At 34.1% G+C, this 23,273-nt stretch overlaps 1 protein-coding gene and 1 long non-coding RNA gene across 2 annotated transcripts in view; one reads left to right on the top strand and one right to left on the bottom strand.

The window, feature by feature from the left end:
* Positions 1 to 23,273, top strand: part of FAM227B (family with sequence similarity 227 member B) — a 312,350-nt gene that overhangs the window by 151,024 nt on the left and 138,053 nt on the right. The window lies entirely within an intron of this gene.
* The window catches only part of LOC141557973 (uncharacterized), an 89,389-nt gene that overhangs the window by 63,834 nt on the left and 2,282 nt on the right, over positions 1 to 23,273 (bottom strand). The gene's annotated exons all lie outside the window — the stretch shown is intronic.

Below are 23,273 nucleotides of genomic sequence, written 5' to 3'. Positions count from 1 at the left end.
AGCAGAGTTTACTTGTAACCTGGGTACAGATTGCTAAACTCTTGGCTGCATTAAGACGCACATGCCCTTGGTTCTTAGAGGAAGAAAAGATAGATGTAGATAAATAGAAGCTAGTGGGATTTGAAATGAAAGAATTTCATGCAAAAAATGGGCCTCGTTCAATTTCTGCAGAGGTATTTTATATCTTCAATATAGTTCAATTAGCCTTAAACTATCGAGCAAGTTGTAGGAGAAGGAAAAGTTTTAAAAATGAACAGAGGAGTAAGTGTGAAGAAAAAAGGAAAGATCAAGATCTTGCCCTAGAGCAAGAGGATTTAAATGAGGAATTAGGGTATGATTCTCTTGAAGAAGCTTCAACCCTGCCTAGAGAGCAGATTATTGACAGGCCCACATCAACTCCACCTTCAGAGGTGGAGGAAGAAGAAGGAGGGGAAGAGAGAGAAACACAAACAGAATTGCCTGTGAAGCAGCCTAAGCCTATGATAATATTTATTATTGTATATAATTGCACAATTCATCCAACAAGGTTGATGAGAAATGTAGAAGTGGTATTCTTTTTTCACAAGCCTCTCTCCTTCCCCCACCCCCTTATTTTTTTCTCTCTGTATCTGTTTAACTGAGATAGGCAACAATATTAAAAGCATCAGAGGAGTAAATTATGAGGACTGAAAAATATTCTACCAGATTTAACTTTTAAAGTAATCTTAAGTAATTTTGCAAAGTAAAATTTGATGGGATTGGAAATCCAGCTGATAGGAATAGAAAAGTGAGTGGGTAATGAAGAAATCGAAGCAGTGAGTTTTAGATGATTCTTTCCAGGAGTTTGGTAATGAAAAAGAGAAAAGAGGTTGATAAATTGGAAAAACAGCAGAGTCAAACAAAGGGTTTTTTTTTTTGTTGTGGGAATAAGAGGGGTGTGTTTTTAGGATGAGCATAATGGTCAGCAGTGAAATTAAAAAGGCAACAGATTAAGGGAGGGAATAAAATGGTAAGAGACAGAGAGAGACATACAGAGACAAAAGCAGAGAGAGAGAGACAGAGAATGAATGAAAATGTGATCAGAAAGATTAATTTTTAGAAGAGATATCCCATAGAGAAAACTTTGGTCACTGTCAGAAAATCAATCTCACACTGAATAAATGTTGTTCAGTCCTGGACAAATAAGTCTTCTTTTGAGTTCATGCTATTTAAGGATATGATTTTCCACCATATAGTCTCAAAATAAGTCTCTTTAACTAAAACTAGTTGAAAAGGGCATCATAAAACTTTTTTATATGTTCTAGCAGATACATAAGTATTAATCCTTCATTGTCTTAGAATTACTGATACAAAGTTTAAAAAGAAAATATATTAAATGCTCTATATTTGGTTTTCATGTTTCATATTGCAACATGGAATGTCAGATGTTTTTCTCCCACTTCAACATCAAGATCTTTTTATAGTAAGCATATTTTTCTAGTAGAATAAACATTGGATGGAATGACAGGCCTATGAGGTTTAAGGCTCAGCAATACCATTGTCTTGGAAATAACAATAATTCTTAAACAACAACAACAACAAATAATTCAAAGAGGATGTGCATATTGTTTTCAAAACCTATTATTTTTGGATTTGACAAAATATATGGTCCATGAAACCTTGTTTCCCCTTTCATGTTTCACATAGTTTGGGGGAATTTGTTTGACTTGTCACAAATGTTTTTTTAAATCTATGCTAAACCTTTTTCCTTATCCCCAAATGGCAATATCTGCCTTTGCCTCCTACTCTTAGCATCATTTCTGTTCCTATCCTCCCTACTCACTTTGCTGAGTTGTTTTTTCATTCAGGTTTGACACTTTGTGAATCCATTTAGGGTTTTCTTAGTAAAGATGTCAGAGTGGTTTGCCATTTCTTTCTAGAATTCACTTTACAAATGAGGAAACTGAGGTAAGCAGGGCCAAGTGACTTGCCTGGGGTCACACAGCTAGTAAGTGTCTGAGGTCAGATTTGATCTCAGGAAGATGAGTCTTTCCAATTCCTGGACCAGTACTCTGTGCACTGTGTCATCTGGCTGCCTTGGAGTCACTAATTTGAGTCAATTTGCTCAAATTCTCCATGTCAAAGAAAATTTTTATCTACCCTAATGTTACCTCACTAGCGCTGGGCACCTCTCCCAGAATTACTGCTATTCAGCCCACTCTTATTCTTAACTTTAATTCTAATTCCTCACTACAGGTGCCAGTCTTCCAGTGACTCTTATGATAATGCCCAAGTCCTTATCCACCTAATTAATGAGATAAGCAACATGGAAAGATTTGGCAAAATTGTTTCTTGGGGGGATGGGGTTGTGTATTTTTTGGTGAGTGCTAAGGTCTGGACAATAAAGTAGGTATCTACCAGGACACAGGACAAAGAATAAATGGCAAGCAAAAGGAAGGAGTGTGGGAAGCGATGGTACACATAACAGTGAATGAGACTGCTGTTGAACATGACTGAATTCTTATACAGCTCTCTTAGTTGCTTAGTTGCTGTACTAGGATCAGAGATTTAGAATCAGGATATGCTGAAGCCAGTTCAAACAAGCAGCTCATATTAGCTAGCCACACCTGATTGTTAAATTTTCACCACCAGCATTTAAATCTCAGAAACTGGCAACTGATATAAATCAAAGCTTCATTGATTCTTTTGTCTAAACTTTAGAAAGTGATGGAGAAATTGTTAGTTATGCAGATTAAGCTTGAAAGTGGAAAGTGATTTTTTAAAAAATAGTTGTTAAATATTTGTGAACACACCCTTGCTTTGGAACTAAGGATTAAGGTTAATCAATCATATAATTACTGAGTTTTTACTCTGCATAACGTTTTGAGAGTTACAAAGAAGTATGTCTCTGACAAAGGAATTTAAAATATGGTTAGTGAGACAATATATAGGCACATGAATGTAAGGTGGTATTTGAAAAGTAGTAAATCAGCAAACATAGTAAGTGCTAGAGAAAGTAAGAGGAGGAGGCGCAAGGTGGTTAGATGGTACAGTGGATAAAGCTCCAGCTCTAGTCAGCAGGGACTGAGTTCAAATCCTGCCTCAGATACTGACTAGCTATGTGACCCAAACCACTTAACCCAAATTGCCAGAGTAAGGAGATCTCCATGGACTAGAGTGATCAGATAGAATATGATGGATAAAAAGGGAGGAAAGTTAAATATGGAAGAATGAGTAGGAATGGAGAAAGGGAAGAAGGTATCAAGGAGAAGAACACAGTCTGAGCAAAAGCTAGAAATGATATTCAGATCACAGGTTGTATGAAATGGAGGGTATACACAGGAAATAGTAGGAGATGTAGATTGGAGGAAGAATAAATTTCTTTACCCAGAAATCCATATAATCTCAAGGCAGATCTCCCCTTATTCAGAAAACTTCAGCAGCTCTCTAGTGTTGGGGAAATAAAATGTACTTTCCTTAGCCTGGTGCTAAAACCCCTCCACAATCTGACTTCTTTACATGTCTTTAAAATTATTTCACATTACTACTCTTCTTATATTCTATATTATAGTCAGATTTGTAAAGTTCTTAACACAATGCCTTGCATATAGTAGGTACTTAATAAATACTTGTTTTCTTCCATCTTGCTGGTAATAAGCATGAGGATATTTGTATGGCTAGGAAATTTAGATTTGCTATAACCATTATTTCTGCTAACTTGAAATATTTTATCAATCTCTCCTACTACACTTAACATCAACTGAGAAAACATTATAGATTTAATCCCCTATTCCATACACCTTAATTTTTTTAGGAAAAGGTTCTGTAATTCATGGAGACCACACAATGGAAAAAAAAAAAAAGAGGAGAAAGGAATAAGGAGCCAAATACAGTGGCTTAAATTATGAAAAAGTGTCAAGAGCAGAGCTAGAGATGGGCAGGACATTGAAGTAGACCTCCACCACCTCCCCAAAAAATAGGAATAAAAGATTGTGTCTGTTCCAAGAGGAAGTATTATGTTCATAGCCTCTTAAATTTTCCTATTGATGATGAGTTTGCCTTTGTCAGCTAAGAGCTTGAAGGAAGTACAGAACTCTAGGAAAAGTAGTAAGGGGGACTTTCAATTTTTATTCTACAATAGATTGGGCAACTTAAATCATCAAAGTAGAAGGGAAAACAGAAAACACATTTCATTAAGAAATATTGAGTAGGTAACTGTAGCTTATTTTGATTCTGGTTTTAAAGGCAATCTGATTTCAATGAATAGGGTACAGTACAGGTAGAGTCCCAAAAGACAGGATTACAAAAAAAATAAGGTCCTGAAACTTCATTGGTCTGCTCTCATTGACTCAATATTTGCTGATTCACATCTTTGCCACACTAATAGTTATGATAATAATAGTAATAAAATTTAAAATTATATAGCATTTTAAGATTTGTAAAGAATTTTTAAAATATTATCTTATTTAATCCTCACAACAATATTGAGAGGCAAGTGCTATTGTTATTCCCATTTTACAGATGAAAAAACTAGGGCTGACAGAAGGGAAATAACTTGACCAGAATCATACAACTAGTAAGTGTCTGAAGCCATATTTGAACTCAGGTCTTCTTGACTCCAAGCCTCCATTAGACCTGTACTAAGTCTGTATGTCCACTGTACCACCTAACAACTTCTAGATGTACAAAGAACACAAGAGTTTATGACCAAATCATGGGAATTTGGGGTCATGGATTTGGATTTGGAGTCAAAGAACTCAGGGACAAATCCTGGCTATTCTGCTGACTGTGGCCGTCAAGGAAATCTCTGGGTCTCAGTTTCCTTTTCTGTTATTGATGTTGTTCACTTGTGGCCAATTCTTTGTGACCTCATTTTGTGTTTACTTGCCAAGGATAATGGAGTGTTTTGTCACTTCCTTCTCTAGTTTATTTATACAATAACCTCTAGCAAGAGTCAATCAATGTGGCAAAATTCATCGTTACCTTTATTTAAGACCCTGTCAGAGTCCCTCCAATCACCATCTAATCAGTCAATAACCATTAATATGGAGGCAAGACTCTCTTCTAGAAAATAGACTGCAATCCACTGATGGCTCAGATGATGATTAGAATTTGTAGCAAAAGAAAGTATTTTCAAATTAAGTAATGTACTTTTTTTAGATATAATACTATTGCACAGTTAATAGACTATAGAATAGTACAAACATAACATTTATAAGCACTGAGAAACCAAAGAATTCATGTAACTTGCTTTATTGCAATATTTATTCTGGTGGTCTGGAACTGAACCTACAACATCTCAGAGATAAGCCTGTATAAATGCTGGCAATTGTTATGGGGATAAGCTATTGAGATCTCTCTAATATAGTTCCATTATCAAATCAATCTGTGAATGATGACACAACTGCAAATCATTAAGTGAAATCTTAAGGCTACATACTAAAATACAACTTCAAACAGTTTCAAAAACTATTGCAAAATAACTAAGTAGCTAAGTTTGACACAGATCAACAAACATATAGAAAGTGGGAAGAAATTGATTCTATTTGCACAAATATGTCGAGAAGAATATAAACTTTTAACATTTGTCAAGAGCAAGAGTTCACAAATGCCACTTTCAGTTCTAAAATCAAAGTAGTCTTGAATCTTTCAAACAACTGTTATTCATAGGCTGACCTTTTCAGTCACATTCCCACATTAAAAACTTACTAGTAGCAGCATTTTAGCTATATATTTACATATTTACATTATATTATTACATTATATGTGTGCATATACATGTATGAGTGTATATATATACATATATAGACAGACATATATACTCATACAATGTGTGTGTACATATATGTGTGTATGTATGTTTGTATACCTATATGGTTTTGCATTATATGTGATATATATGGATAATATATGTCTTAAAGAAATCAAATATTGAAAGGCTGAAATAAATAATAATCATTATATGTACATTTTGTGTGTGTGTGTGTGTGTGTGTGTGTGTATGTATATACCCACTACATCACCTACGTATCTCTAGATTTATCGAGAATGTACAAAGTTATAACCAAATCATGGAACAAGATAAAGAAAGAGAAATTTGGAGTCAGAATACTTGTCTCCAAATCCTGGCTGTGCTTCTGACAATATATACATACACATAAACACACACATGTGTATGTAATGCAGAGGGTGTGCATGTTTTTGTATGATTTCCTTAATTTTTTAATGCTCAGACTGATCAAAAAAACTAGAATTAAGAATAGGTATCCTTTCTAGCTTGACCATTTCTATAAAGATTCCAGAAAAGGAAAAATTTGTTGTTATAAATTAAACAACCTATTTATTTGTTAAAAAAAATCCTTTGATTAGAAATAATCCAAGGGAAATTCATTCATTGATTCCTTTATCTTTTCACTTAAAATATTACTTAGATAGAATATTTTCCTCTCACTATAAATGTTTGTGAAAGAATACACATTATAACCTTCAAAGTCATCTTTTTATGTCAATAAAACTAACTGAGATTCCAATCATTTTCAGTTTGAAATGTGTAGTTAATTAAAATACATGGCATATGTTGTGTTTGGAGCCTTATCTAAATGATTCTCTCAATTCTCCATTTCACAAATTATGCATAGTTAACATTGGGCTGGGGAGGTGGCAGGAATGTGCAAGTTGCAATTAAAACTGGACCAGTCAGAGATCAGTTAGAATGTCTCAGATTGAGGATGGGGTGTGTGGCATAGATTTTAATTAGTTATTGCTAGTTGTTGGATGACAAGAGAATTAGCAACTGTAATAAAGAAGTAGGAATCCTTGGTGAAACATCCAAAGGAAAAAAAAATTTGTTAGACATTTTCTGTTATACATACATATATACATACAACACAATCTGTAAGCCCTAAAAGATATCAAGGAAACAATTATCTTTGCTTTCAAGGATTCAAAATTATATTAATTTTCCACTTAACTACAGGCTTTAGTATCTAGAATACATAGTCAATGAGTTGTTGTTTGTTTGGTTTTTTTTAATGGACTAAAATCATTCAATGAGTTATAAGGATGATCAAATGGAGAATAAAACATCCACAAGAACAATAAGAAGAAGTTAGGAATGACAAGTCTGAATCATTATTATCAGCTTTATTTTCTCTGTATAGATAAACCTTTTATGTTACTGAATCAAGTTCATTTCCTATCAGCTTTTTGTACCATCCAACTAAAAGGGAGTTCTAATCTAACCCTTTAAAACAAGGAAACTGAGGGCTGGCAACGTAAAGAACAAGGTCTCATAAATAGTTGGTGGAAAAACTAGGATTTGAAATAAGATTTCTTGATTCCAAACCTACTGGTCTTTCCACTGCATCACATTTCCCTCTTTTCTACTGAGACATTTTTCTACATTCACTTGCACTTTCTTCACTTTGCTCCTGTTTCTTCTCTTTGTCAAGAGAAGACATTTCTTCACCTCATATTCTTGATCTAACCCTAATCTGTCTCTTCAAAAACATTGTTCCTTCCCCAAAATCGGCTTGAGCATCATCAGTCCAAGAGAAAACTCTTAAGGCAGCTAAGCACTTATTAACACACTGTATAAAAATCCTTATCTGGTTAAGTAAGAAGGTTATATAAGTGATCAAATGCTATGTAAATGGGAATTATTACTATTGAGTATTGTTGTGATTCAGATTAGAATAATAAACATAAAACTATTAAATATCTCCTAATTCAATATTTTTATTTTATTATTGAGAAAATTAGGTCCAAAGTAAATAGAACTTGGACTGTCACATGGAAAGCAAAGCCAGAAAAACAATTCAGGTCTTCATACTTCTGATTGTTTCTTATATCTACCACCACAACAAGTGGATTATTCTTGATCCAAATTCCTTCTGATTTAGCATGAATTAATGCTGAATGTAGTAAAGTTTAAAAAGTACTGTAGCGACCTACAAGAATGCAACTATCTGAACTTGCCCAGGGAATAATTTTGATAGGTAATGACCTGAATCTTTGAGAGAGGTCAATAGATGACTAATACTTTTATGTTCAATTTTCAGAAAAAATAAAGAACAAGAAAGTTAGGCAATTTATCAAGAATAATCCAGGGCTTATTAAGAAAATAAGGATTTGAAATACTCTACCTTAGAATAGTTTATGTTCTTTTTCTTTCTGTTGACCCTTTCTATAATCAGAATCTTTTTTTTTTAAAGATGGGCTATTCCAAAGAAGATTAGGAAATAAGTTAATGATGACAAAAAGCAGAACAACTTTACCAATTAATTATTTCATTATCAATTTGTTCTTCAATAGTTTTTGTTAGAATCAATGTTCTGCTTTTTGCTTTTTTTTATTTTTGTGTTCTATTTGGATTGGGAGGTCTTTTGAGCAGAGAACTGTCTGGCCTACTTCCTAAGAAAGACTAGACAGATTTATATACTGAATTTAAAAATCATTTTGATGGTAATAATATGAAAAATTTATAATAATTTTAGTACAAATATCTTTTAATACATATGTCAATAGGATGGAAAAATATAACCAAAGTGTAACATGTAAGTAAAATTAATTTAAAGGGTCTGAGCCAACTTGTAAACTAGGAAACTCTAATAAAATTTTTTGTCATTTAATAATAAGATTAGGGCCACTTAAAGAAGAGTTACAGGAAAACATGAGAGAATCACGAAAGAGAAGAAAACAAATATCCAAATTAATTATGTTTTTATGTAGCTCTTCAGATGCAATTTATCCAACCACATGCTTCAAAGAACTATATGGCTTATAAATATCATTGGTGCACTAACCAATGACTTTCTAGTCAGCTAGAAAGTAAAGTAGTTAAAGTAGTCTCCATCCTGGAATCAGGAAGACCTAATCTAGTCTCAGTCCCTTTCTAGTTTTATGATTCTGGTAAAGTTTTTTAACCTATGTTTGCCTTTTTCTTCAATTCTTAAATGGGGGTAATAATAGAACCTGTCTCCCAAAGTAGTTATGAGAATCAAATGAAATAATACTTAGCATAGTGAATGGCACATAATAGGCATTTAACATATCTTTGTTTCTTTTCTTAATTCACTTAATGTTAAGTTATAAGTTAGCCCACTTTACTATAGTCACTATAACCTGCATCTTTCAAGAAAAGAAGAAATAGTATTGGAAAGACTGGTTTCTTCTCTATTCCCACCTCCCTTATGTGCTCAATTATTAGTAATATGTGGGATATTTAAGGCAAAACTGAAAAGTGAGAGCATATTTTAATACATAATTAAACATTTGGTTGAGTAACCACACATTGAACTCATTGACTCTCCTGTTGAGTTGCCACATAATTCTGGATAGTGAGTGAGCTGGCCACCCGAATGTTTCCTGAAATAACCAAACTATATATGGGATATTGGAGTTCTGGATGTAATCATTTAAGTTAACAGCTAATTTTATACATAAATATTGTGTAATTACACTGAACACAAGAATAGGAGGTAAAGCTGGCTTCAGAGAACTCATACACGGAAATCTACACTAGAACAATTTCTCATTTTAGCCATTCAATCCCATATTTAATTTCCAACTGTGCTACCCAAGAATTTTTTTTTTGTGAAAGAGAATAAAAGTTGTCTTCATTAATGTTGATCTTAAAGGTTAGTGAGATGCCCTGAACATTTAATAAATATTAGGAAATGATTAATAATAGTGATTTTTTACAGAAAATATATATGCACAACTGACATAAAAATAGTTATGAAAAAGAAAGGCAAATAATAATAGAGAAAGACAGAATTTTAAAGTACTAGAAAAAAATCAAATGGACTTAAAACAAGAAGATCTGCATAGGAGCTCTTTTTCAACTTTAAACCATCATGAAAATGGGAGTTATTAAAGATTTTTATTAGAGCAGGGATAAACTAGTAGCTAAGAGGTAGCATGATTTATTCATTCCCTCATGGGAGAACTAGAGAAGTCTAATTACCAGAAAGCAAAACTCTCTGAAAAATTACTGTAGTAGACAAAGAACAGGCCAAGATAGACATAGACATAGTTTGACGACCATTAGGGGAAGGCTTCTAGAATTAGAATTGTTCAGTTGTTTTTTAGTTTGTAGCACTATTTGAGGTTTTCCTTAAAAAGATACTGGAATGGATTGCCATGTCCCTCTCTAGCTCATTTGACAGAGGAGGAAACAGGATTAAGTGACTTGCCTAGGGTTACACAACCAGTGAGTATCTGAAGCTGCATTTTAATTTTGGTCTTCCTGACTCCCAGGCCTGGTGCACTCTCTAGCTCCCTAGTTAGTACAAGAGTGAGAACTGCATAAGGATAAGATCTCCCTCATGTGTCAATAGACAAATTCTTCCTACAATTCTAACATCTGAGCCCAGGCCTGACATTTTCAGAAATAGTCCCTAGACCCAAAATATAACTTTACCTGTGGTATCCTAAATCCTTTGGCTAATGAAAGTTTTTCTGCCTTCCATCATCTCCTTTTAAATCTCCCAAAGAGGAATATATTCATGCCATAATCTGTTTTTATTTAATGCATTAATTATAAGGAATTGCTGGTATCAAGCTGAACTAGAATAGGATAGGTACTTGGGCAGCTAGAGTGGGGTAGAATACCAAAAATAAAGATTATCTATAATAGAGATTTCTCCTGGTGATCATTGTTGATCCCCAAACTTGAATACAAAATCAATTTGTAATTACCTTGAAGAATATGGAACCAGCATGACTTTTCCCAATGGGATTAATTTTTCATTTATGATAGAGAACCAACCAATCAAAAAGCATTTATTAAGTGCCAATTTGCTACCACAATAAAACAATCCTGCCCTTAGGAAGCATAGAAGGGGATGTTCTCTGCCTTGATTTCAGACAGGTTTTTACTATCACATAGAATATGAAATTCTTTAACAAACTAAGAAAGTCCATTCTTGCCCTTACAGGTTTACATTAGTAATGATTCAATCTGAATTAGAGTGGAGGGAAGAAGGTATATTAAGTGGTTTGCTTCGGGGATCAGTGTTATATCTATTTCTTTTCAAAATCTTTATTGACACTATTGATCAGAGAAATGCAAATTAAGACAACTCTGAGATATCATTACACACCTGTCAGATTGGCTAAGATGACAGGAAAAAATAATGATGAATGTTTGGAGGGGATGTGGGAAAACTGGGACACTGATGCATTGTTGGTGGAGTTGTGAAAGAATCCAACCATTCCGGAGAGCAATCTGGAATTTTGCCCCAAAAGTTATCAAACTGTGCATACCCTTTGATCCAAGAAATACTAAAGAAGGGAAAGGGACCTGTATGTGCCGAAATATTTGTGGCAGCCCTTTTTGTAGTGGCTAGAAACTGGAAGATGAATGGATGTCCATTAATTGGAGAATGGCTGGGTAAGTCATGGTATATGAATGTTATGGAATATTATTGTTCTGTAAGAAATGACCAACAGGATGAATAAATACAGAGAGGCTTGGAGAGACTTACATGAACTGATGCTGAGTGAAATGAGCAGAACCAGGAGATCATCATACACTTCAACAACGATACTGTATGAAGATATATTCTGATGGAAGTGGATATCTTCAACATAGAGAAGAGCTAATTCAGTTCCAATTGATGGACAGAACCAACTACACCCAGAGAAGGAACACTGGGAAATGAGTGTAAACTGTTTGCATTTTTGTTTTTCTTCCCAGGATACTTTTACCTTTTGAATCCAATTCTTCTTGTACAATAAGAAATTCAGTCCTGCACACATATATTGTATGTAGGATATACTATAGCACATTTAACATATATGGGACTGCCTGCCATCTAGGGGAGAGGGTGGAGGGAAGTGAGTGCAAAGGATAATGTAAAAAATTACCTATGCATATGTATTGTCAAAAAAGTTATAATTATAAAATTAATTTAAAAATGTAAAAAAAATCCTTATTGAGAATGTATAATATAGAATTGAGAACATGCTCATTTTATTTGTGGTGGTTGTTGTCATTTCAATTTTGTCCAACTCTTTATAACCCCAGTTTTCTGGGCAAAGATGCTGGAGTAGTTTGTCATTTCCTTCTCCAGCTCATTTTACAGATGAGGAAACTGAGGCAAAGTGGGTTAAGTGACTTGCTCAGGATCTCACATCTAGTAAATGTCTGAGGCCAGATTTGAACTCATAAAAATGAGTCTTCCTGACTCCAGATCCTGCATGCTGTTAACTTTGTTAGCTAGATGCACTCATTTTATTTATAGATAATCTGAATTCAGTGAAGGTAGTTGGTACTCAATGGGACAGAGATAGGAAAAATAAAAGTTAAGTGATGATTGAAAGAATGGCCCTACCAAAAGATGAAAATCATCCTAGCAATCTTATTTTCTCTATACTATACTCTGTTCTGTCTATCTTGGAGATATCACTACCATCTATAGGTTCAAATATCATCTTATGCAAATTATAAAATAAAAATAACATATACACACATATATATGCACACACAAATATATACATGCACACACATATACCTAGCTATATCATTTATCCTATAAGCATATCAAAAACAACAGGTCCAAACCAGAGCTCATTGTCTTTTCCCCAAACCCTTCCTTCTCTTGACGTCCCTTTATCTTTTTAGGACATCACTGAGGTTCACAACTTCAGTGTCATTTGTTATTGGCGTCTCCTTCTCTACCATATCCAAGTAGTTGCCAAGGACTGACATTTCTGTAACCATAGCTTTCAGATCTTCCACATCTTTCACACCCTTCTTTTCATTCACTATGGCAGTTATGTACATTGAGGATATTCTAATTACCTCTAGCTTGAAATATCCTTATAATAGGTTTCTCAGTCTCCAGTTTTTCATTTCTCGAACCATTCTCTATGTTACCCCTAAAGTAATACTTCTACAACAGAGGTATCTGCATATGATTTCCTTTATCCAGCAGTTCTAATGGCTTCTCCAGGTCTGTTCTGTTTGGACCTCTATAAAATATAATATCCCTTTATTTGGCATTTAAAGTTCTTTCCAATCTTGTTCCATACTACTTTTCTTAGATTGTTAGGCAATATTCTTCTTTACCCTCCCCATGGTTCCAGCAAAATTGTCCTAAGTAATGTTTCCTCTATAAGATAATAAATCTCTCATCCCCATGCCTTTGTACAAGCTAAAAATGCACTATCTCTTCCCTTCCATATAAAATCTCCATTATCACATAAAACTCAGGTCAAATGTCACCTCCTTCATGGGACCTGTCATAATCTGTCCCATTTAGTTGCTAATGCCCTTTCCTCTGTAAATTACTTGATATGGTATAAATTTTGTATTTATTTATCTATATTTAAGGGATTTTTTTTTTCTCCCAAAAGACTAAAATCTTGAGGACAGGAACTGTTTGAAACAATACCGGCACTAAATCTTTATTGAATGAATGGATGAAGGGGATATACATAGAAGTAAACAATGATCCCTACTCAGTATTATTGACATGGCACAAAAACAAAGCAAAAAAAAAAAAAAAAAAAAAAAAACCTATTGTACATGTTTCAAAGCAAATTGATTGTAAGTCATCAAGGCAGCAAGCACTCTGATGAAAAAAAAAAAAAGCCAACATGACTATGTGTCAAGGAACATGAGGATTAATATTCTAGAAATGGTCCTTCCTTTGTGGTAGTCCAGCCTTTATTATGTATTGTGTCCGATATAGTGAAGAAAATTGAGAGGATTAAGGGAAGTGATGAAAATTATGTCTATAGACAACTATCTGTTCTAAATCAGTTTAAAATTCACTTTCCTAGAAGCAAAAACTCAAATTAGATGTACTTCTCAAGTTCTTGAAGTTCCCGGGTGGCTAGATGACTCAATGTTGGTATTGGGTTGGCCTCTGATACTTCCTAAGTATATGATACTAAGCAAATCCCTTAACTTAGCCTCAATTTCCTCTTCTGTAAAATGGGGCTAACTCTCAGGGTTGTTGTGGGGAATCAAATGAAAAAATATATGGAAAGCTCTTTAAATTCCTTGAAGCATTATGTAAATGTAAGCTATGATGATGATAGTGATGATGATGGTATGATTATGTGAATTTTTATGAATCCTTGAAGTTGTTTGTATTTTTAGTCTCTGTAGACTTTTGGATTAACAATATCCAAAGGTTTGTTATCACTAAAGATTATGTAAAACATTCCCATATTTTTGTGCAAGAAGTCAAAAAAAATGAAAGAAAGAAAGTAAAAAATAGCATGCTTCAGTCTATTCATCAATATTAGTTCTTTTTCTCTCTATGCTTCATAATTAGTCCTTTGGGATTGTCTCAGATCACTGCTGAGAATTGCTAAATTATTTACAATTCTTCGTTGACCAACATTGCTGTTATTATGTATAACATTCTCCTGGTTCTGTTCACTTCATTATGCATCAGTTAATGTAAGTCTTGACAGGTTAAAAAAAAAAGTTTATTTAATACTACATGTGAATATAATTCATTTCCTTAATAATCCTGTGCATTTTAAAACATTATGAGAAAGGGCTCATACGATTTACTAATTGTCAAAGGGTTCAATGACATAAGAAAGATGAAAAGTTCATCCTTTAAGGTATTCTTATAAAGCCCAATCTGTGGGTGAGAATGTTGGTAGAAATGCAGGAGGCTCAGTCCTTTGTCCAAGTAAAGAATGTGTTTCCTGGCCCATAAGAAGAGCAATATAGATTCAGATTGTAATAGACCTTAGGTAATTCACCAACAGTCTTACTGAGCTTCTTTACCTATAGTCAGGTTTTAATTTTTTTTAATTTATAACACTATTTCAACGTAATGGTTTAATGTATTTTATTTTATTCATTTAAAACATATTTTTGAAGAGAGATTCATAGGTTTCATCATATTGCCAAAGAGATACATAATATCAATTTTAAATTTAATTTAAAAGCTCTGATGTAACACAAGATAAATAATAGGGGGAGAGGAGGAAGAGGTATTGATTAGTTGTGCAGCTTATTTAGTATGAAATCTTGACTATTCACCTCGAATGAAAACTTCAGATTAATCTCTCTCTCTCTCTCTCTCTCTCTCTCTCTCTCTCTCTCTCTCTCTCTCTTTCAGTCTCTTTGTCTCTATATCTCTTTCTGTATCTGTCTCTGTATGTGTCTCCATCTCTCCATCTCTCCATCTCTGTCTCTCTCTATCTCTCTCATACATGCATACATACATAATTAAAGAAGAGTAGTGCAGTTATCACTAGATAAGGAAATTGTGGGTTATTATCATTTATCAAATCTCTATATAGTTTTTATTCATTGAATAAATTATGATTTCCTTCTTGATGTGAACAAAATAACCATAACTTTCAAAGGCACTAATCCTTAGAAAAGAGAAAGGTGTTTGTTTTTCTCCAAATATTTGACCTAAAACATTTCTTGTAATTTATTAGTGCTTGTCTATGTAGCAAGAAGTAAAATGAAGATAGAAATAGTTTTGTTCACCAAATAGGAGATTATCACAGCCATGTCCTACTGAGAATTTCAGAAATTACCCTTCAGCCTCCTTGGGGTTCCTGGATTTCTAGGCCTGAAATGCCACTCCTGTTATCCATGGGCTCATATTGCTTCCTCATGCAAGTTGGGATTCCCTATGTCAAATTGTGCACTTTAGTACAAATATTTTGTCAAGAATAACTCCTATAACATTGATTGAGACCAGTTCTAGGCAATAGTTGAACCAAACCCCTAAATGAATGGAAATTTTTCATAATCTAGGCTTATACAATAGTTAGAATTTGGGGTAAAGTTATTGGGTAAGGCTGTGTACAAGTTGGCCCCATTTCATTCCCTCAACTCTAAATACTGATCCTGTAAACATATAAAATGGAAAATATAATATCTTTGATTAAAACATGGTAAATATGCTTTTAAAATCTGTGAAGCATTATTCCTTTCATCTTCCATTAGCTTTAAAAGATAAATAAGTTTTTCAGAATAATCCTGAAGAATAAGCAAAGATTACTAATACTCCATACAAATTTGAGTAATAGAAATATACCTCCTGCCCAAGAAACTACTATATCAGTCAACTATTCTAATCCCTCTAAGCTCTGTCCTGTAGTCTTAAACTAAATCTTAGATTTCCAGAGGTCATGTTTTGTTTTAATTACCTGAACCTCTCCCACTGACAGTGACTAATGAGAAAATTTTGGCTCTGCCTTTTTTCTTTCTGCCTAGAAAAAATAAGTCCTAGAATTGATGTTTTATGATATTTTACTACCTTTACACCTTGTCACTACTTTTTATAAAAGCCATGGTCACTATAAATTTAAAAATTTATTACACACACACACACACACAAAGGTTTTGAGATACCTAAACTCTTCCTTTTAAAGTGATTACATTGACTCCTCACAGAAGTACTAACCCAAATACAAAAGAATCACTACATTTTGGCTACAATTAGCTCCTACTCACTATTTTTCAGGCATGGCCCTTGTAAAGATGTTATCTCTGACTAAACAAAATAATGGCATCAGTGTTCAATTAGTTTTCATCTCTCCTCATTCCTTATATGATTGATGTATATCTACACATTACTGAAAGCCCTAATAACCAATTCCCCCTCCAAAAAAAAAGAGAACACCACTTTTAAAACATTAGGATTCTTCAAGTATTTTCAAAGAGGGACCACTCCCTCATATCTGCAATGTACTCCTTCCTTAATTATACCTTTCAGAATCCTTATCTTTCTCCACCATGAGTCATCTCACATGCATCTCTCCCACTGAACTTCTCTTGATCCTCCCTACCTCCAATTGAAAGTGATCTTCTCTCTCCTCAAATTATTCCTCCAGCACTTTGCTTGATCTCTTCTGCCCCATTACTCCCTTTGTTAATAGACTTATTTGTTTATAGGTGGTATCCCAACTAACAGAAAGTAAGCTTGAGAGCAGAAACTTCTGTTTAAAATTGTATATTCACAGCACCAAGCACAGTCATGCACAAATGTATATGCACATAGTAGGAGATTCATAAATGTATGAATTAAAGTGAATGTTTTCTACAATATTCCCATTCACACAGTAAAAGAATCAAGATGAGACTTGCTTTTACTACTATGATGGCATGCCTTGAGATAGAACTATCCAAAGCCAATAGGATCATAGAATTTAGAGTTTCAAGGGACTTTAGAGATTATATAATCCAGTCCCTTTCACTTTACAAATGAAGGGGGGACACACATTATGGTCATTTTTCTGGATCATCCCAACCTTGCACATAAGCTATGTCTCTAGTTAATGTTCTTTTTACCATTCTTGAGAATGTTTACTAAGAGTTCTTAATTTTTTTATTTGTTGTGTATGCTTTTGACAATCTGGTAAAGCTTGATACTACCAGAGTTTATCACCTACATTTATAACTGAAGGAAATATTCAATTTCATCTAGAAGTGAATAAAAATAAGGATGTAATTTTCTTCTGTAATTTACAGACCCTCTGGAATCTACCCATGGACTCCTAGTTAAGAACCCCTATTCTAGACTAATGGGTGCCATTTTTTCCATTTTCAACTGTGCAGAAATTTCTTCCCTTTAGATCACTGCCTCTGAATTTCAAAGGACAGATGTGTGCAGAAATGACTCAGGGCACCAGGGATCTGAGTCTTAATGGTTTGAGATTCACAGTTCTTTCAATTTTCATCACCTTCCCCATGAATAATCTGGAAAACATGAGAGGCCATTGGCTTTCTAAGTTAATGGGTCCTGAACATCTCAGGCTAAAAACTACAAAGGTAAAAGCAGAGAAGCTGCTTATAGTGACTAGGGGAAGTAGGGTATAGAAAATCTATAAAAATGAAAAATGGTAAAATGATATTGAAAAACTAGAAACTTTCCAAGATCTACCACAGGTAATAATGTCTTTCTTTTTCATCTATTTTGGGGACATTTTAATTAAGAATTTAAGCTGCTTCCCATATTTCTTCAAAATTACAATGAATATATTTATAGGTACCTAGTTATTTATATGTTGTCTCCCTCCTTAAAATATGCTCTTTGAGGATGGGTACTGAAATTATACTTTGTTTTGTAATCTTTGTCCTTAGCACAGTGTCAGGCACATAAGAAACATCTAACAAATGTTTTGTTGACTGGCTGACAATTGAGTGACTACAAAAATGGCTACAGAGGACCATCATGATAGAATTATCTATCTTCTAAACCAATTCCAGTAACTCAGATTCGATAGGCATATCCTAGTAGCCTACCTCTGAAAAGTTATTGTTACTTCTACCTGTTTTAAAAAAAAAAAAATTATGTGACTTTCCTTTTTTAGTAAATCACTTGTTAGAAATAGGTTAGAAAGTAAGAGAGTTTATAGTTTCCATATTTAAGGATTGAAATTTTTATTTACTGCTCTCTAGCAGAGCAGGATTCTACCCAAAGAATTGTTGACTACAATTGAGTTCCTTAAGTTCTCTCTGCCAAGTCCTATCCAACAACACCATTGTGTTCCATACCCCCCCCCACTCACCCCCCCCCCTCCATCCAGTTCTTAGGCCACATCCCATCACAGTGTGACTGTCCAAGACTATTGCCAAATTGCTGGCTGCTCCTCAGAAGGCCCATCCCATAACTAAGCGAGGGGCACTTCCTCTCAGAGCTGTGGTGTGTGGCAGTTAAACATTTCTGCTGTTTTAAAGGAGCCAGCAACATTGACCATTGGGGAGGAAGGGCAGACTCCCTTGTAATTGGATGCTGAAAGCAAGGAAATATCTGAGATGGTCTGGACTGTCCATCACATTTGTCTCAAAGCTGCTGTGAGCTTCCCAATGTGCTGCTTCTGTTGGTTCTCACTTGGCACCCCAATTCCCCTACTGAAATAGCAGTGTTATTTCTGTCAGGTGCAGAGTGATCTCCTCTGGCTGCTGGTGGCCAGCCCAGCTTACAATCCTCTCAATACCTCTCCCCCCACCCCAGCACACTCCTCCCTCCAGCCCTACTCCCAGGAAAAGATTTTAGACACTAGCAACAGAATACCAGCTGTAAACAGGTTCTTTGCTATGGCTATTAATATTTATCTGGCTTCAGAGGAAGTGACTGGTTCTTTAGTTTGGGGCATGAATTGTAAAGACAAATTTTGTTCTTATTAATCCATTTCACATAGACCCAAGTTGTTCTATTTTTCTGTAGCTGGTATAACAATTTAGGCTGGAGTGGCCAGTGATGGGACTTCCTAGCCCTTGATATAATCAAAAGGCAACCCTTTTTTGCATCTACTTTCTCCCAGGCTGCTTCTCTAGCACCTATCCTGCTTGGCAGTGACAATTGGACCCATCTTCTCTTTGGCCCTCAGGAAGCTCTATGTTTAAATAAATAATTAATGTGTTCTGGTTGTAATTTTTATTTTATAACTTTTTCAAAAAAGTGTCTTTTCATTTGCATGGTAGCCCCTCTCTCTCTTGTCTTTTCTGTGTTTAGTTTCTGAATTTAAATAAAACATTTAAGAAATTGATCTCTACTTAAAACCATTATAGTCACAGGTAGGGAAGAATCTGAAGTTAGAGCATAGGATCATAAGTATAGAACTATTAGAAACATATGAAGCCATCTAGACCAAGCTCCTCATTTTGAAGATAAGGTTGTTGAAATCCAAACAGATTAAGTTACTAACTCAAAGTCTCTCTGGTGGGAAGCAGCAAAAATGGGTTTAAAACCCAGATCCTATGACCTTACAGGCCATACATTTTCTACTGTCTGTCCCATGTTGTTGCTGTTCATTGTTGTTTCAGTCATGACCCCATTTTGGGGTTTTCTTGGCCAGAAATAGCAGTGGTTTGCCATTTCTTTCTCCCTCCTGAAAAGGACATGAGCAACTCAAGGTAGCCCAGTTTCATTCTTTATAAAATTTAAAACACACTGCCTTCAAGTTTCAGGAAGATTTGAGTTCACTTTTGTTTGGCTATGTAATACCAGGCAAATCACATAACCACTAAATGTTCCAAGGCAGCTCTCTAACACTAGAAATTGCAGGATAGTTGTGGATCTTCATCAGAAGAGGCAGAGTTTACAAGGCTTTCCTACACTAATGAAATTATAAGTCCAGATCTTACCCCATTTTCCCTAAATATGCACACACAAATACATGAATATGATAGATAGTATGTGACACGAAACCTCTTCTAGGGATGTCCTAGTCATGAGTCTGACTTTCTGTAATAATAATTCTCCTGTCCTGAAGTCTACTAGCACCAAACTCTCATAAACCTGATTCCTATTCCTTAGCTTCTTTGCTCCTCTGCTAGCAAAGTGACTTTACTAAAGCCCTAGTCACATCCATCAGCATCATCTGCTCCTTTGATTCAGGTATATGGTGGTGGTAGAGAGAAGACTCTTTTAATAACTGAGAGAGTAATAATTCTATTTCACAAAGTTGATGATTTTATTGGCAACCAGAATTTCACGTGAAATTTAAATTCTTCAGGCAGGCAGATTGGCAGAATATATAATGACCTTCAAGGAAGAAGGTATCTGAACCCATTAATACTTTAGTACATTTTATAGATTACAAATAAAGTCACGAATATTGATATTTGATACTATCTTGATCAATTCCCTCCATTGATAATCTTCAATTTATCCCATATATGTCTTATTTGCATTTAGTGTTTGTATGTTGTCTCCCTCAATAGACGGAAAATTCCTCAAGGACAGTAACTGCTTTTACCTTTCTTTGTATCTCAAGCACTTTATGTCAGTGCCTGACACATATTAGGTGCTTAACAAATACTTATTGACTGTTTGATTGACACTGTTATTAACTTTGTTTTTCAACAGTTTTTTTTTTTTTCCCAGTTTGTTCCTAACCTTCTACTGATAAAAGAGGAGCAACAGATGTGGATAATAACTACAACTAAATTTCTGTTTCCATATATTCTGTATTTCTTTTCTGATAGCAAAACAGTTTAAAGATATGATACTCATTTTGTATCTAGTCAATGCATAAATGGAAGGCATTTCAACTCCAATGCTGTTGATTTGCATTTTCTGTTCAGAAAATATTAAAGATGCAAGTAAATTCTTTCATCTCTCATGTGTTTGCTGATGGTTATCAAGATTCTTGTCTAAACCCAGAATTTCCCAGCATCATTTTTCTGTCCATTCTGTCTAATTTAAGTAGAATGCTTCTTTCAACCCAACACCAATTTCCTGTAGTAGCTAGGTACTTTATTTTTTTGTGGTTTTAAGAAAGTTTATAGTTTATTCCAAGACATAGTAGAACACCTACAAAATACAACAGATTAAAAGCAATGAACCTGGAATCAAAGGAACCTGAGTTCAAATTTAGCTTCAGATAGTATGACCCTGAGCAAGTCACTTAATGTTTTTCTTAATTTCTTCATCTACAAAATGGGATCTAAGTACCTACTTCTCAGGGCTGTGTGCCTAAGAGAAAAATAATATTTCTGAAGTGTTCTGCAACTCTTAAAGCCTTATACATTCTAGCTATAATTATTAAAGAAAGAAGCCCAAAGTGTGAAAATGACAATATTTCTTAGATTCTCATAATTGTAAAAGATTAGTAACAGCTACAAGCAATTTGCCAAAAGTTTCTGACATGATTTGTGGCCTCTCCTGGAAAGTTTACCTTCAGAAGAAATGCTTTCCCTCTCTACATAGGAAGTAGCTCATAGGATCAAGAGAAATCTTAGTATCAAAATTTATTGAAAGTATATTATGTCATTGCACATATAAAGATCTCATGCCATTCTAGTTTAGGCTAAAATAAACTTGTCAAATGATATTTTAAAAGAGAGATGATCTACCAATTGGTTTTAATTTTTTGACTATTCAAAGTTCATCCCTACTGGGTTGGATCCAAATCACAAAGTTTGCCTCGGGTCCAATAAATATGGGCTTAGAATTTTAAGAAAATCCAAGTGAATCTAAAGTTTTAGGTTGTTCCAAATTCAATAAAATTGTATTCTGAATTGAATGATGAATAATATGACTAGATTTACAAAGTTCATTTTTAAAATGTATACTATTGCTTTTACACTAAACTTTGTGCTTCCTTTTCCTATCTCTTCTCTATTTTTCTTATTTTCCAATGCAAATATTTTAGTGTTATTCATAATCATAATAAAGTAGAGAACATGGGAGTACTGACTACCTGACATCTAAGATTCCTTCCAGGTTGATTAAATTCCTCTCACTCCCACATTAAATTAGTTCTGACAGCTTATCTTGTCATCAAAGATCTTAAGCTCTGGAAAGAATTTGACATGTCAAAATCCAACTCCTTCAGTTTACAAATGAAGATACTGAGACCCAGAGAAACTTCCTAATTTGTCTAAAATCACACAGATAGCTAATAGGTGAGTGAGGATTAGAACTCTTGTCATCTTGTCTATTTTTCATCATATTTACATTCAATGTTTCAATCAATATGATGGGTATTATAGAAGTACATACATGTATAAATAAGCAAATTTGGGTACAGATTATATATGAGTGTATATATTGTGATATTACCTATGAGTGAACACTCAGTTATCTCATATGTAAAATGAACTTTGTCAAATGATGTGAGGTATAGGTATATACATACCCTTTGTGAAGAGTTAAAAAGATGTATACATGCATGCACATATATATGCATTTTGAATAGAATTTAATATCTAAAAAGAGCCTTCAAGATAAACTAGTAAAAATATGTTTTCTTTTACAAATAAGGAAACTGAGTCCCAATAAGCTTTGTACAATCTAGTGAGTAACAAAAATAGAAGTTGAACCCAGGTATCTCCAAATTGTCAGTGTTCTTATCTCCCACCCTGCACTTAGTTAAATATATGACATTTCAGGAGCCTCTAGATTAGGTAATTACAGTAGATACTCTGGTTTTTCTCATGAGTGGAAACCTACCAAAAATTTCCCAGAATGAATTGTTAACTAATCAAGATTTATTATCACTAGGGGCTTCCTCAAGGACTAAAATAAGAAAATAGTGAAATCAGAGGGGATGGTGATTAAATCCTAAGTGATAATAAAGAAACCATTGAAGTAGCCCTATAATAAATACAGAAAGTTACATAACTATATTTTTATTTGGTGGAATAGCTAGCATAAGAGCATAATAAAAAGCATATTTTATCATTAGTTTGAGATGATCATTTTCAGTGAAACTTTGTACATAACAGTGCCAAGATGAAATACGATTGCAGCATCTGCTTTTTAGTGCTGCAAACAAAATCTAGTGCCACTTAGTAATTTTATCCCCAATTATTTTTCTCCCAAAGTATTTTATATATTATTTGAGAGAAGTAATACTTCTACTTTATT

Source organism: Sminthopsis crassicaudata, chromosome 2 (genome assembly GCF_048593235.1).
Source record: "Sminthopsis crassicaudata isolate SCR6 chromosome 2, ASM4859323v1, whole genome shotgun sequence".
Taxonomy (NCBI): Eukaryota; Metazoa; Chordata; class Mammalia; order Dasyuromorphia; family Dasyuridae; genus Sminthopsis; species Sminthopsis crassicaudata.
This window is presented reverse-complemented; position numbering and strand designations above follow the sequence as displayed.